Genomic DNA, 16,663 nt, shown 5'->3' with positions numbered 1-16,663 from the left:
CAATTCTCTACTCCGTTTTCTTTTTACCCCTGTCAAAATGAATCGACCATAATCATCGAAGTTTTTCATTAATTTTCTCTATGATTTCAATTAGACTATTAATTTGAGTAGTTATATTTCCATATTTTTTTTCCATTTAACACCTTTTTAACTTGTATATCTGTGGTCGAGAGTTATGTACAGGTAAACTCTTTTTAATATTAAGTGAAATGAGGGACATTTCAATTTAAAAGATTTATAAGTATTTTTTCTCTCAATCTGATTTGGTGGTCTTGCGCTATTAAAGAAAAACGTTTCTTTCCGGGGTTACCCAAAATTTCAGAATAGGGAAACAAAACAATTGAAAATTGTTTTGCCTTATACATCGAGGAACATATATAAGGCCCACATTATACACATCCTAAAACAATATAATTTCTTATGGTAGTACCGTCTCCCCTTTATGATTAGATATTATTCAGTTGCATATAGGTTTATAAAATTCTTCCAAGAGTTTTCACGAATTTTCATGATTTTAAAACATTTTTTCTGTATATATATATATATATATATATATATACCTTTGAAGAATTAATTCAAGGGGCACTATCTTTAGTTTTGGTAAATCCCCCAAAAGAACGTGTCACTATTCCAATTCATCACTAGATTATAATATCTGCTCGAAAGGAGTTATGACGGGAAGGATGTAAATGAAATGTATTTTGTTTTTAATGAGAATCATACACTGTTAGAAAATTTGTCCTTAAAATAAAAGAAGTTCCTGCAGCAGAGTCTCGAGAACACCTGTAATCTTACCAAATTGCGTAATCTTACAGGAAATTGGTATTTGGTGTATGGAACCTTACAAATTTCCTTTAATAAAACACCCTTTTCCCCTTTTTAAACAGACCTGATCTGTTAAATTGCGTAAAAATTCCTGTTTTATGAATTAACAGAATGATTCTGTGATTGATCTTTGCAAAATATTCTTTCTTTTTTCTGTAAAATCAGGGTATTTTTAACAGTGTAGATTTAGCTTTAAATCATTTTCCCTTCACAAAGCACAACAAAATCAAAATAACTATACATAGTCAAATTTAAATCAATCGGAATAATGCATAAGCATTAGAAGGTATATGAGAACTTATGAGAACTAAAGTAACCTTTACTAATAATACAGAACATTATATAAAATATAATGATTAGTAAAATTAATCAAAAGGGAAGGGGATTTGGATAGGAAACTTGTTTCCCTCTTTTTTGCTTTATAATGGAAATCAATTTCCAATCTAAGGATTCAAAAAGTATAAACTATGTATTTTTCGCTCTAATGTAATAAATTCCAACTGGAAACAAAAAATGCCCGTCCTTGTGAAGTGGAAAAAAGGACAAAATACTTGTTCAAACCTATAAATCTCTGTCAACCACACTACCTTCTTACATTTCTTCATTATTTCAGCAACAAAGATCTACATACTCTCTCCGTTCTGCAGCTGCTCCTTCCTATGTCATTCCAAAATCCAGAAAACAGGCCGGTTTCAATTCCTTTCAATCTCTTGCCCCCCGTCTTTGGAACAAACTCCTTCCATCTCTTCGAAACCTCTCTTCTCTTGACCTCTTCAAAAAACATCTCAAAACATACTTATTTAACCATAAACCTTAACTTGTCTTTTAATATGCAATCAACAGGGCTTTTCATCCTCTGGAAAAAGCGCTATATAAATCCAATTATTATTATTATTAAAATATTACCTCTAACACTCACGGAATAGTTTACTATAGTTGAGTGTTAATACTGCTGTCCTACCACAATAGAGGGCGCCATACATAATTCTTAAAATTTGCTATATTATTCTTCTGAAGCCATTTGAACACCTGAACAGTGTTGCTGCATTCCTTGACACAAAATGGGAGGAAAATTGGGAATGCGTTAATGAGATAATAGGATTTGTCTTGCCTGCAGAGCGATTACAGGCGCCGCTTTTCCGACGGCGGTGTTAATTGACACCGCGGCGCCGCCGACGGTGTCGACGTCAACATCAAATCTTTACCTCAGGTTAAGTTATTGAAATGTTATCATAACTTAGAAACTATGATATGAAATATATGATTTCTCGCAGATCTATAGCCTATATGAATTTCACTTAAGGTAACGACCCAGGAGGTGATTTGAATAACAAATCGATGTAAAAAAAAAGAAAAAGAAAAAAGATCTTGTCTCATAAGAAAATTTATTATAGCTCTTAATGAATACAAGTTTTATGAAATCGACTTTCCGGAAGAAATTAAAAAAAGAAGAAGAAAAACAAATATGGAAGGCCGAGTCGGTAGGAGGGGGGGGGAGGGGGCGTGGGTGTTTTTTTTTTATTTGTTGATGATTATTTTGTAATGATGATTATTTTTTTCATAAAAAAAAGAAAAAAAAAACCCACGTACTCACACCGCAAAAAATAGCAGGTTTGAGGTTTATGATCGAATAACGAAATTTCGAAAGAAAAAAAGCAGGTGCAAGTTGGATGCCTTAAATAGAAGAAAACTTGAAGTTCAGTCCTTCCGGTGTAACCCAAGTCTCCTTAGTCTGAAGCAACTTCTAGGCATTTTGACGAGGAAAGATGTCTCAAGTTTGTTAACGCCTCAAGACGACAAACTTTTTTAATTCCAGTCATACTACTACAACTTCTATAGTTACAATAGCTAGTGGCTACAGTGCTGAGATGCTGACAGAAAAACATCAAGTATTTACTTGGAGGCTGAGAAGAAATGACAGTTTTTAAACGTCTGTCTTCATTCTTTCATTTCTTGCGCTCTGAACTTTTTATTGAACCATTTCCTTTTTTTTGCGAATCATTCTTTTCCTCCTCTCTGTTATATTCTCTTACGATTCCTCCTTGTTTGGTTTGCTTGGGAAAACAAACAAGTCGAATTTTTTTCCGCTTCACTACATTTCTTTTCCACCCTGGCTTAACATCCTTTATGGATTTAGGATCAGACATGATTAACAAAAGCCTGAAAACTGTCAATCAACTTAGAGAATTTGGAGCTCGAAATCTTTAATTGACACATGACCCAATTACCTTTAATTCAATAATGGACATGCGCAAGAAAAATAAACTTCTAAATACTAGAAAACCCAGATAATATTAAGCAGAGATAAATGCAAATTTTGACCGTCAGAGATGTAGATCGGATAATATTGTCAACTATACCAAGACTTCAGATGAAAAGGTGTTAGATTAAGACGATAATATGGCTTCACGAATTAGAATATCAAGAAACTACACCGCGCGGATGAATATGCCGTATTTGCTGAAAATAGTTCTCGCAAATCTGACCCGAGTTCATCCAGCGATCGCGAGTATACACGGGCCTGAATACATGCATAGCCCTACACCGAAAACACATAATACTACCGAATATATTGTCCGAACATATATCTAGTTCTACGAGATAACACCTAAAATTCTGGATTACAAGAGCCAAGGAATTCTTCAGACTGCAAAGTCTGCATACACCATGGTGTGTTGTAGATGATATTCCATCAGCGGCAGAAATGGGCTGCCTCGAAACGTTTTTAGGAATACTGAGCCTCCTGGCGTTCGTACGCGGTAAGTTTTGGCGAAGCCCTGTTTGGATTTACTGTTGAGAGCGTGAACGTGTAGTAATGTGTGTATGGCAATGAACTGCGTGCATAACAAACCTGAAATCACTCACTCGTACTTTTTTGTACATGCGAATTGAATCATATATATATTCTTCTGTTTAGAGTATCATAACAATTCATTGAAATACTGTTCGTAATTTGAAAATATATTCTAGTTATGACCTCCAAATATTAGTATAAATAATTTTATTAATAATGCATTTTTTTGGGTAAAAACAAGCCTATGTGATGTCTTGATCACAGCCGCTATGAAGTACTACTGGGCATAATGGGGGTGTTTATTTTATGTAGACTGGGTATGACATGTTTTTTACTGTGTAAATGTTGTATTGACATGAAAATTGAGTTTAAATCTAATGGGAAATAAGAAATAACCAGCCGAAAGGTTGTATAGTGAATAGACAGTCCATTAACCGTCGTTTCTGTGGATTTCCTCCAAAATTTCACTGGGGAGTGGAGCCGACATAGTTCAGTGCGCAGAACAACCAAAAACAGCGACAGAAGCTTTTGGTCTATATGGTAAATGGACATGACATGTACCTCATGGTTTTCAAGACCTAAATTTTCTAGGCCACACCAGAATGCAGAACTTGTTTTTATTTTGGATGAATGGCAGTTGACAATGTTGTTCAATGTCAACAGGATAGAATTAAAGAGGCGAAAAATTGATCTAATATAGGCCTATTGTAAGACGTAAAACTTTTGCTAGATGTTTTACATTTTTCTGCTGAGATTTTTTGTCTTGTGTAAATATGCCACCACTGTACATGTAGATGTGAAAATCATCCATGTATTACAGTCTATAAAAATAAAGAAGAAGGAGAAATAAGGTCAAGAAGCAGAAGTACTATTACTCAGTAGACATGGATATTCAATTGGGTAGCAAGTTCCTTTTGCGACAGCCACCCCAAAACCGTGACCCTAACCCTAATATGAGTGGCTGTAACAAAACAAATACTACCTGGGCCTTTTTTCCACCACAGAACTCACAAAAAAGACATGGTAAGTTGTGTACATATTTTCAACTTGAGAAATATTAGCTGACAGAATAAAAAATGGAGCGCTCAACTAAAAGCGTTATTAATGTAGTCATTTTATATTTTCCCCAATCCCACTGCTGCCACCGTTGGTAGATGCGAAAACAAATAATGTGATGGTGATTTGTTTAAAAACATGAATGCTTGTATTAGCAAGCAACAAGAGGACTGATGGTTTAAGATCCTTTCCTAGGGACCTGGTAATGAGGATTAATAATGGCTTACCACAAGGTACGGTGACCAGTGCACCAAGTGGGAATCAAAACCGGGTTACCAGAATCTGAAACTGCTGCCGCTCTTCCGACTGAGCTATCGTGCTTCCTTATGAATGATAGCTGACTGGTACATTGTATATTCAATTTCAAATGATAAAATAGAAGGAGGAATGAGCTCAATCACTCCTTTCAGAAAGGCAAATAGAGAAGAAGAGAAGCTCAGGAGATACACGAATGAACTTACCATAAAAAAGTCTGCAGTTAGAAGTGCATTAATTTGCTGTATCACATAATGGTGATATCCCTCCTAAAAATGTGTGCATAAGATATTGCACATGCCAGTAATGTAGTAATGGCCTCCTATGTGATTTTTGGTGGCAGCAGTGGGATGTAAAATGGACTTTAGATCAACTACAATACTGTGCACAATAGCAGTTGATGGAGTATTGGACAAGAGTGACACTGTACAAATGAACATGGGTACACATACAAAAAGAAACAAAAATACCTTATCTTTTATTTTATTTTCATTGGTCACCTGATAAAAATATGTTTTATTGAGTCACAAAATTCATCCAATAAAACACATTTTTATCTTTTATACTCTGTGTCAAAGAGGGTACAAAATAAATGTAGGAAAGGTGACTTGCACCTATGTCAGTATGTGGGGATTTAACATTATGATGTAAATTATGTTTACTTGTGTTTATGTTATACTTAATTTGAAAGAAATCTACTATAAAGAGTCTACCAAATAGATTAGTTTTCATTTCATCAATTTCTTTGAACTCTGTATTGAATAGAAAGTTTTCATGCTCAAGCTTTTTTTTTTAATATAGCATTGTGTGATTTTTTAAAGTGTATTTTACAAGACTGTACATTCATAGTTTCATATTAATGGTCACATCTTCCACAAAGAAAGTTCTTAGATTTTTAAGATCAGTTTTATAATTGTTCCCTTTGATCACAACCGATGCTCATTTTTAAAAGTGTTACGAAGTGCATCTTTGTAAAGAGTGTATGATATAGGAATATGATAAAAGCACTTGTGCCTAATGAGTACCCCTGCAAGTCTGACAATCCATACATGTACTGTGTACAACTGTAATGAAATACCCACTTGGAATAGTTTTGAGTACCAAATAATCTGTATCCATTATTTTTAAGAGCCAGTTAATGGCCTTTAGTTTATACCACAGAAAAAGACCTCACTAAATCCATGTACATGTAACCTGGTTGAAACTTTGGAATATGATAAAAGCACTTGTGCCTACTGTAATGAGTACCCCTGCAAGTCTCACAATCCATACATGTACTGTGTACAAATGTAATGAAATACCCACTTGGAATAGTTTTGAGTACCAAATAATCTGTATCCATTATTTTTAAGAGCCAGTTAATGGCCTTTAGTTTATACCAGAGAAAAAGACCTCACTAAATCCATGTACATGTAACCTGGTTGAAACTTTGGAATATGATAAAAGCACTTGTGCCTACTGTAATGAGTACCCCTGCAAGTCTCACAATCCATACATGTACTGTGTACAAATGTAATGAAATACCCACTTGGAATAGTTTTGAGTACCAAATAATCTGTATCCATTATTTTTAAGAGCCAGTTAATGGCCTTTATACCAGAGAAAAAGACCTCACTAAATCCATGTAATCTGGTTGAAACTTATATCATTGAGTACTAATTAATCTGTATTCATTCAATTATATTTCTTAGAGTCATTAAAATAGCCTGATATCCGAGAAAACAGTTCTTTTTTCTATAATAACACTGATATTAAGTAGAACCTTTTCAGTAATCTAAAGGGGACTCTACATTTATCATTTCACAAATGAAAAACAAAAAAATATTGTTTGAGTTCAAGGATGCACCATATTGGTAAATTTCTGTGATGAATCTCATTGGTTTTTTTATAAGAAGGGGATCTGGGGATTGAGTGGTTGCATCCAGTGATAATAAAACATATAAACCGTGGGCTATTAATAAAAGAGAGATTAGTCCTGAAACTCTGAAACAGCCACTGTTAATGAACAAAATGGCCATTGTAAAATAATACTTCTACTCTCTCTGAAGATAACGCATACATAAAAGTATGACATTTAATCAGCAATCGTGAATGAACTTAAAACTTTTAGGCCTACAGAGTTCTTGATTATAAAGCTTTCACTCAAATTTGCAACAATTGTTAAAAGTTTTAGCCTTCTGAAGTTTACTCCGGCAGGGCAGTAGACTGCAAATCGCCGGCGTGCTGCTCTGGTGTGGGTCGGAGTGCTGCTCTGAAACTCTCTAATTTCATGTTATTCTTTATATTCAGATCCTATACATTTCATCCCACCTACGTGTACCTCATATCTAATCAAAACGAATGAATGATAATGCAAAATGATTAAATAAAGAAATCATTGCAGATTTGCATTTTTTTTAAATTGAACATTACAAATCTGCTTTCCTTTGCCAATTTTCAGGGTTGAGGATTTAAGGTATTGTTTTGTAGATTTTTACTTTTCTAGTGGGCAAACTTGTTTTACGACTAGGCAGGTAAATATGTAGCCAAGAGCATAAGTTTTCACAATGATAAACGTGTAAAAGAGCTACCTTGCAATGAAATACAAGTGTAGACTACATACATGTACAAGTGTATACTACATGTACATGTATCAGTTTTACATTGTGCAGTCACTTGATAGTACACATTTTTTTCTGTGGATTATTTATACTGCTATAAAACTTCTGAACTTGAAGGATATAACGATCATATAAAGTTATTGCAATTCCATAAAAACCTGGAACTTCTATAGAGGTATTTCTTTAAAGAGAGGTGGCAATAAATTTATTTGCCTCTTTATCCCCAAGGTTGTAAATAAATGTCATTGGCCTGGCCTGTGGTCGTTAAAAATGTGCAAAGCCAGGATATTGGAATGTGTGCTGTGACACGCAAAGTGAATTCTTACCCACCCAAACACAGAGAATAAATGCTATTTTCTGATCGGGAATCCTGCGCAGGGGCCCATTGCAGAAAGAGTTGCGATCAAACTAAAAAAAAAAAACTTGTGCAACTTGATTTTCAGCCAATGAAGCACCTGTATTCGGGACTTGTGCTTGATATTTTGACTTGCGTTGAAACGCAACTCTTTCTGCCACAGGCCCCAGATCAGAAAATACCAAGTGTACTCCAGTGTGAAACCAAGGACTTGGTCCTAATTATTTCCCAGAGAAACTCCCCAAATTACATGAGTTTTCGCAAGATTTATCCAAGGGCAAAGTTATATGGGCCAGGGGGCTCCAGGGAAATGCCTGAAAGATCCCTGAAGTGAATGTTTTTAAGAGTCCTGGAAATTCTCGTAGGATCCAATAGCTTGGTGCAGTATTTTGGAATGTTTTAATAAGCGTACATGTTGATGGGTACTGTATAGAGGGCTACATAAATGTACATGTATGACATAGGCCTATACATATTTACGTGTAAATTAGAAAAGTACATATTGTACATGTAGCTCTCTGCCTAATATGTTGTGGAGCATTGTCTAATTGTGGCCCAGTGGAGTTAGTCTGTAGACTTTAATGGTCGTACAGTAGGTCCAAGTCGCAGCCATGGCGTACAGTAATACATGCCATGAACAGCAAAAATATATGGTCTCAATTTAAAAGAAGGTCTACATTTTTGCTTTCTCATTATATCCCACGTGTGATTTTCAAGCAACTCCTCACCCTGACAAAGAGAACAGCAAAAGTGTAGTCCCCTTTCTTTCAATTCTATTAAAAATGCTTATTGTAAATATTTCATCTAAACATGTATGTAATTAGAATTAGTAAATCATTTTCGATTTGGCCCATCATAAATCTGACTTGATGCATACATTCTAGAATAACAACCAAGATTCATACTGCTCCTGCAACCTCTTCTCTCCTTTTTCCTTTCTTGAACACAAAAAATGGAAATGAAATTGAACTTGTCTAGAGCTAATGGAAGTCGTAATAGCCTTCAACTGACAGGAAAGACTTCACACAAAAGAATTGTAATCAATAAGGCTTCGTCAACGTTTGGTATTTTTGAGCTTGAATGAACGTCAAAGCAAAAAACTAGAAACATTTGATTTATAGTCTCCTCAGGGAAAATGAAACTGTTAAGGAATATTGTTCTTCCTAACAAAAAAAAAGAGAAAATGGAATCAAGGAGAAAATGGAATGAGCGGGCAAAATAAAATGGAACCCTAGTGAACTGAATTTTTTTGACAGTGAATTTTTTTGATGGGCCATCTTGATTTATAGTTTTGTTTATAACTTTATCTGGTTGTTAGACAAGTTGGCTGGCAAGCCAGTAGGGGGGTTTCAAAATGTATAAGTCTGATGGTTTCCTTTAGTACAATCAAAAATGTTGAATTAATCTTGCCGTTCCCTTTTCAGCCTCAAAAATGTATTTTTCTTTTGTCATTTTTTTTCTATTGCTGTGACTACATGTACAGTTCAGATTTGCTTTTGATGGATGAGTATGGCCATTGTAAAATTGTCATGTTGATTGATTTTATTTTTCAAAACTACATGAAGATTCTGGAGTATTGGAATTAATAGTAAAATTAGGTCATGTTGGGGACCTAGGTTTTATTTTTCAGTAAAGATTGTGTCGTAATCAGTAAAGATTGTGTCGTAATCAGACTAGGTTCTGGAACAATAGAGCTTTCTTTGGTGGAGTCCAAACCCCCAATTTTTTTTTTTTAAAGTAAAAGAGCATGTGCACTTTGTTTAACTACATCAAATTGACAAAAAAATGCGGTACATAAAAAATTATGATATGTACATGTATGCATATTTTTATGATGTCAAATTTGATTAAATGAGTGCCAACCAGAGATCAACTCTTTTCTGGGTTAATCAGATGCATTTGACTCGGAATGGTGTATACATTGTAGGATCTGCTGAAAATCGGTCAGCTTCAAGTCAAAATAAAGTCAGAGAATGGGTCACTTTTGACTCAGAGTAAAGTTGACTCCTTTATGTAGTTGACACCACTTTTATTGGTAAATTGCCAGCTCGTCCACTCATCACATGGTCTACCTTCATTTCTCCAGTGCCATTCCGTCCATCAACATTTTGTCTAAAACAATTTGGTCCAATCATCAGTTCGTCTATGACCATTTCGTCTCATAACCAGTTGGGCTAATACCCATTTTTTTCATTCATTTTGCCCAATTAACAATTAGTCCAATTAGACCAAATGGTATGGATTAAATGGCTTTATAAATCTGGTGCAAGGATGTAGCCAATGGTGAGTGCGTATTCAAGTCACGTGTTCATGCTTTAATTATGCGCAACCTTCCAGTCGTGCATTTTTTGTGCAGCACTGTGCATTTTTTGTGCAGCACTGTGCAATTTTTGTGCAGCATTAGTTCCAATAGCACGTAAAAACTGATACGCGTTCAGTAAAAGAGGCTGGCTAGGATTTTGATGCGCTTACTTAGGCGCGCATAGTAGATAAGCGCCTGTGATGTCATAATTGACAGTCTTGTGATCTCTTCGTCTCAGCTGTGCGATCGTACACAAGTTGGAGGGATTTGAACAAGATTTCCATGAAAAATTCATTTTGCCGACCCGTTTTATAAAACAATTAATGCACATTTTAAGATTCGTGATGTTAGTGACGATGCGAGCAACTCTCGGGCATTCACAATATTATGCAAAAGCACTCGGCGCAAGCGCCTCTTGCTTTCGCATAATTGTAAATACCCTCAAGTTTGCTGCATCATCATAACACACTCATAAATATGCATTAATTGTATATTTTGGACCAACTGGTTACTTGACAAAATTCTGAGAGGACGAAATGGGAGTTAGACCATGTGGATAGTAGACGAGTCGGTAAAACGACAAATTGGCATTAGACCAATTGGAAATAAATAAACCCCTTTTCTTTATTGATTTTTTTCACTTCTTGCAAAGCCAGTCAGCTATCATACTTTATGCTCATGTAGTTCCTCTTGTAGTTTTCAATTATAACCTTCGTGTATCTCCGACGTCTACCTTGTAATGATTGTGCAAGATGCATCAGCCATTAATGCGAAATAATGGATAACCCATATAGATAGTGCACAAGACCCTCAGGAGCTGTTCATCATCGTTTCCAACGAGATGGATAGGGGAGGGATGGGGATGAAGAGAGAATGGGAAAGAAGAGAAAGAGAGATACGTGTATGAAAGAGGTACATGTATTGTACTCGGAGGGAGAGATAGAGAGCAAGAGAAGGGAAAGAAATGAGAAAAGAGATGTATATATGTACATGTACTGGTCCATCGAGATTGTGAATATGAGAATGAGAGGGGGTACAAGTACTACCTACATTTATTAAAATGACCATTGAGAAAGTGAGACACAGATAGACACTGATGAGGAGACTAGACATTTGTCAAAAGATGAGATCAGGGGGCCGTTTCATAAAGCTGTTCGTAAGTTAAGAGCGACTTTGAGAACGACTGGTGAACCTTTCTTACGCACTAAACCATCGCCAATGGTGTATTGCATATACCAAAAGAAAGGATCACCAGTCGTTCTTAAAGTCGCTCTTATCTTACGAACAGCTTTATGAAACACCCGAGACCAGATGTGAAACTGATTTATGGTTTAGCTGCAGGTTCCATCCACATTATTTTGATTTGTGTGCAATGTAGAATGCCAATTTCACATCCCACCGCTGCCACCAAAAGTAACCATCCTCGACTCTTTCGACTTTTACATGTATGTTCATTAATTTATTGTTTTGTATATTGGCCAACATTACAAGTCTTGCACAAGACTACACACAGGCACCACAAATCCTGCCATCTCGGCTCTCGATTTCTCCTCCTCACATGGTGATGCCTGGCTAAATCATTGACAAGAACGATCACGCATACACGCATTCTGCACACATGCGAGTTTCAAAAACATACATGTACATTCATATACGTCAGGCAGTCGTGAGAGTCAAGTTCAGCGTACTTTTTGATGCTGGATTTTTTTTTTACCCTGATACCGGAGAATTGGATAAGTTGTGTTTTCATGATCATATCAAAGAAGATGAGCAAGAGCTGTCAGAAATGCATAATGCAAAGGGAAATCCACCCTAGGCTACTGTGCTGCAGTGAATCTATTCCCTTGCAAGAAAATACATGTAGCATCGTAAAAGTACATGTTTGGCATAAAATTAATATCCAGCCGGGCAAGCACTTAATCTGAAATTAGAATTCAATATTAAAACATATATATTTAAAAGAATATTACTGTGCTGAATGCTGGTAGTATTTACAAAACAATAATGATGATAATGTAGCATTTATGAGGCACCGATTATCTACATGTAATTTGCTTTCAATGACGCACCAGTTGTATATTACCCTGGCTTTACATGTAGCTCCAGCTGCTGAAGGTGCTTGGTGCATTCAAGGAATCCTGCCGGGTACCCATTTTCCTCACCTGGGTTTAGTGCAGCACTACATGTATGTGGGTAAATTTCTTGCTGAATGAAAACATGCTGGGATTTGAACCCGCGTTCTTCTGATTGAAAGACAGAAGTTGTAACCACTAGAACATGTTGCCCCCATAGAAAATAGAAAATAATGCTATATTTAGAGAAATTCTGAGAAAGGAGTGTGGGTACTTGATTTTGACACAAAATTTTAATTCGGAAATGAATGCCAATATGACAAGTGTTTTATGTGATCCCATTTAGATGTGATTATATTACAGTATTTGCTTTAATAGTGACTTTTCGTGAGATTCCTAGTTTAAAAAATTGATGCCATACACATGTATGTATATATGAAGAAAGAACAGAAATTTTGCTCTATATTGCCAATTTTTATTTCATTGGTATGTATTGTTTCTTTTGTTTGATGCTGAAAATTTTTTTTTTTTCTTAGAAAAGAGGTCACCTAATCTGGCAATGTAATTTATTGAAACATCGAAAGTAACTATTTCCCTTGCATAAATTAACATAATTCTAGATATATTATTATTCTATAGATCTGTGCATAATTTAAGAAAAGAAGGATGGAGCAATGGAATATAAATACTTCCCCTGCCTCTCTACTGTGTATATCCCACAATAAACGAACCTTTCTCTTTTCTATTTATCTTTCAATATTTTCAATATATTGCCTTTCATTCTGTATTTTCTTTCTCCCTATCCCTCTCTCATTTCATTCTCAGAACTCCTCCTTTTCTTACATACATGTACATGTACCTCCTCCATTTCTCTGCTGTGCTATCCATTCTCTCCTAAAGCTAATCTCTCCTATCTCCCACAATGCATCTTTTTCTCTCTCCCTTTCTCTCAAAACCGTTTCATTACTAGCAGTGGAGATTACCTTTTAGGAGCTGCAGACGTAGAGTAATGCAGGGTGGATTTGAGCTGGCGCCCTGAGGGGTAATACTCGCTATACGCAAGCATTAGTGCTCGATGGATGGAAGAAGACGAGATAGATGCGCGGCCCGAGGGGACTTAACATCATGTCGTTTGTCATGTAATGCTAGTCTACCTTTCACATAGCCGCAGCGTCGCTGCGAACATTTGCCGGGCCCGTTGCGCTGCTACCTTGGCGTCGCGCACCAGGCGCCTTTAATGCGCTGCCGTCCATATCAATATTTATGCCAGCCAAAAAGATGTGGGTTATATTATGCGAGAGGAGACGAAGGAGGAAGATTTGGAGGATGTATTTTCGACCAAGCTGCTTTTAAGTGGGTCTGTGTGGGGGTATTGTGCGATTCCTTTATCATACATCATGTACTACAATGCCATAAATTGCAAAGGCATGTTTATCATATCTGTGAGATATGTTGTGAGCTATACAAAAATTGTGCATAATTTAGTGTTCCCTCCTAAAGTCATAATGTAGTATGATGTAGGCTTACATGGAGATACAGGACATCCATACATACATGTAATATACCCAACTTCGTATATGTACTATACATTTTAACATTTGTATACATGTAGCACCTGCACTTCTTCATGTAAACATGTTCAAAGGGCTTTGCTATATTTCAATTCAATTAATAATTCTACTCTCCATGTGCTTACAATATATTGGGTGGATGTAACGGAGAAAATAGTACGTTTTCTCAAATAATTGTTCTGAAGGAAATGAGTTTTTTTATAAGAATTTGTCACCCTTACAAGTAACATGTATTTACCCCTCCCATTATAATAGGGAAAGATGATTACTATTTACGAACACGATAATTTTGGATATACTGCTGATAAACAGTAACTAATAATAATGATAATACATGCAATAATCGATTATGCAATTAAATGGTGATGATAATGAGGAGGAGGAGGAGGATGATGGTGGTGGTGGTGATGATGATGATGATGATGATGAGGATGATAATGATGATGATAATGAGGATGATAATGAGGATGATAATGGTGATAATGAGGACGATGAAGATGATTAGGATGGTGATGATGGTGATTACGGTTACCGCTAATGAAGACAAAGGGGTTGATAACATATAGGCCTAGGCCTAAACTGGAAATCAAATGATTATTACACGTAGCAAAACAAAGGAAGCAATAATGGCATGCAGACCCTCTCCATAATGCTTTTACATGTACATGGCACTACAGATTTATGATGTAAATATAAAAATCTTTATTCCCCATACTGTGTGCTAATAACATTGTAGGCTTTCATTGATATACATGTAATCAACTTCATGAAGGATAATATTAGTTTCATGTCATTCTCCTATGCTAGAATTTAAATGCATTCTGAGAGGTCAACATTTTCTATTATGTACTGTACTTTCTTATAATCATTATCACTTTAAGTTTTAACCATTTAAAGTCTAATGCTTATATAAAGCTACAGAATGTTTTTGTTTGACTAATTGTTGTTTACCTTTAGACCATGGTCAATATCAATCACTTTAAATATACATGTAGACATATGTATACATTTATACAGATTTTACCAAGGAGATTCATGTAGAAACTTGTATTTCCATGATTTAACCATTGAATTGTTATTACGGCTGGTTTCATTTGACAAATTCCTTTTTTAGATCATGGTCAATTGGTCATTATCAATCACTTTAACGTAACATGTTTTACATGTACCATTGAATAGTCATTATGGTACATTATGAAAATTGCGTTAATATATTTTTTAGAGGCATCTGTAAATCAAAATGATATGACAAGATTTGGAAAGATCGTCTCGAGAGGGTTATTAAAGCAATACCTTCCTTCCGTGGACATCGTATGAAATTAATTTGGCTTAATTTGGAGGAGTATCGTCTTACAGAGGAGCTCTGGGTAATTGATTGATTGCAAAGCATTTGAGCTGAGAAAATGGGAAGTCCATTCGTGAAGCCCCATTAGGCTTGCGTAATTGAGAAACATTCGTCTTTGGTCTAAACCTTGTTTTATTGTTCGTTCTGACGAGTAGTTGTTTGGTTTCTGGCAGGAAATATTAGAATGACAGTATGATAAATGGGTTAGAATCCCTCTATTGCAGTGCAGTGATTTGCAAAAACAATTATTGCATATTGATGTTTATTTTCATGATTCTCTTGATGACTTCTATTAATCATAACGTCATGTTAAAATGATATTATTCATGGTAACTATCATGACTATTGCCATAGGTTTTTTTCTCCTTATTTAACCTCAATTTTTAGTTCATGAAAAAACATGATTTTCATCATGCGAACAGTGTAAATGGCATTTGTAATTTCATGTAACCACAGATCTGTAATCTAGGAAAATGTATTTGAATCTCCTTGATAATTATTTGAATATTTTCTCCTTTCTACCAAAATTTTGAATTCAGTTCTTGCACTTAATTGTCGCTTGTGCTGGTACTCTCCAATTTCAAAAAGAATATTTCCTCCCTTATTTATTTAGGCCTATGATTTTGAAAGTTTGTCCATGGCAGTATTTGTTCGACACCCCGGCACTATTTTGAAGGAAAGAAAAGAAAATCACCTCTTCTATATATGCTACTAGACTTTTTTTCGGGATAGCAATTCAAAATGGCTAGAAATTTTTTGATAATTTTGCATGCTGCATGTGAGATGTTCATGTCGGTCTTCATCTACATGTACCGGTATACAGTACACGTACCTCCTCAGATAAATGTATGTTCATACAGTAAGATAAATCCTCATGTACTCTACATGTATAGCCTAATAGGCCTATATACATGTATACAATGCTATTTCCTGCGCATTCTGTGGAAGACTATTGTTATGAGGTATTTTCTTGAGAAAAACATTGAAAGACTAAAGTCTCTTCAAGCAGTGCACAGTAAGCCCTCGCCTTTTGAAAACCCTCCTTAATGAGCCTGGGCTATTTGGAGGTGTTCACTTGCCCCCCTCTTGGGACCAAGGGGGGCTATTCAGCACCCCTATACCCAGTAATCAGGCCCCCATTATGACCCCTGTATTGTTGTTGAGGAGAAGCCAGTCAAGATTTTGGGGCCTTACACTGAAGCACCATAGCCCACCAACACAAAACATGTTGAGATTGTGTGTGTGTATTGGGTCAGTATTCCAAAGCCATTGTGATAAGGTGGACTCACATTGTATACACACAAATACCACTGCATGGGGTGAATAGCATCGAGTGGTGTGTGTGTGTGTGGATTGGAGGGCATTATCAAGTGCATGTGTGTGATTTGGTGGTACACAGTGAGTGGGCGCACCATGGAAAGATTGTTGGAAGAAAATAATGCTCTTGTGAGTTCTGTTCAGAAGGAGTTGATGTATTTATTTAGGTCA

At 35.8% G+C, this 16,663-nt stretch overlaps 1 protein-coding gene across 1 annotated transcript in view; it reads left to right on the top strand.

Moving 5' to 3' along the window:
• The first annotated feature begins 3,315 nt into the window (after positions 1-3,315).
• Positions 3,316-16,663, top strand: part of LOC121421396 (low-density lipoprotein receptor-related protein 6-like) — a 71,056-nt gene continuing 57,708 nt past the window's right edge. Inside the window, exon 1 of the mRNA XM_041616096.1 lies at positions 3,316-3,584. The gene's annotated coding sequence lies outside the window, so the exon portion shown is untranslated. The remainder of the gene's footprint in view (positions 3,585-16,663) is intronic.

The sequence above is a fragment of the Lytechinus variegatus genome, chromosome 9, assembly GCF_018143015.1.
Source record: "Lytechinus variegatus isolate NC3 chromosome 9, Lvar_3.0, whole genome shotgun sequence".
Classification (NCBI taxonomy): domain Eukaryota; kingdom Metazoa; phylum Echinodermata; class Echinoidea; order Temnopleuroida; family Toxopneustidae; genus Lytechinus; species Lytechinus variegatus.
This window is presented reverse-complemented; position numbering and strand designations above follow the sequence as displayed.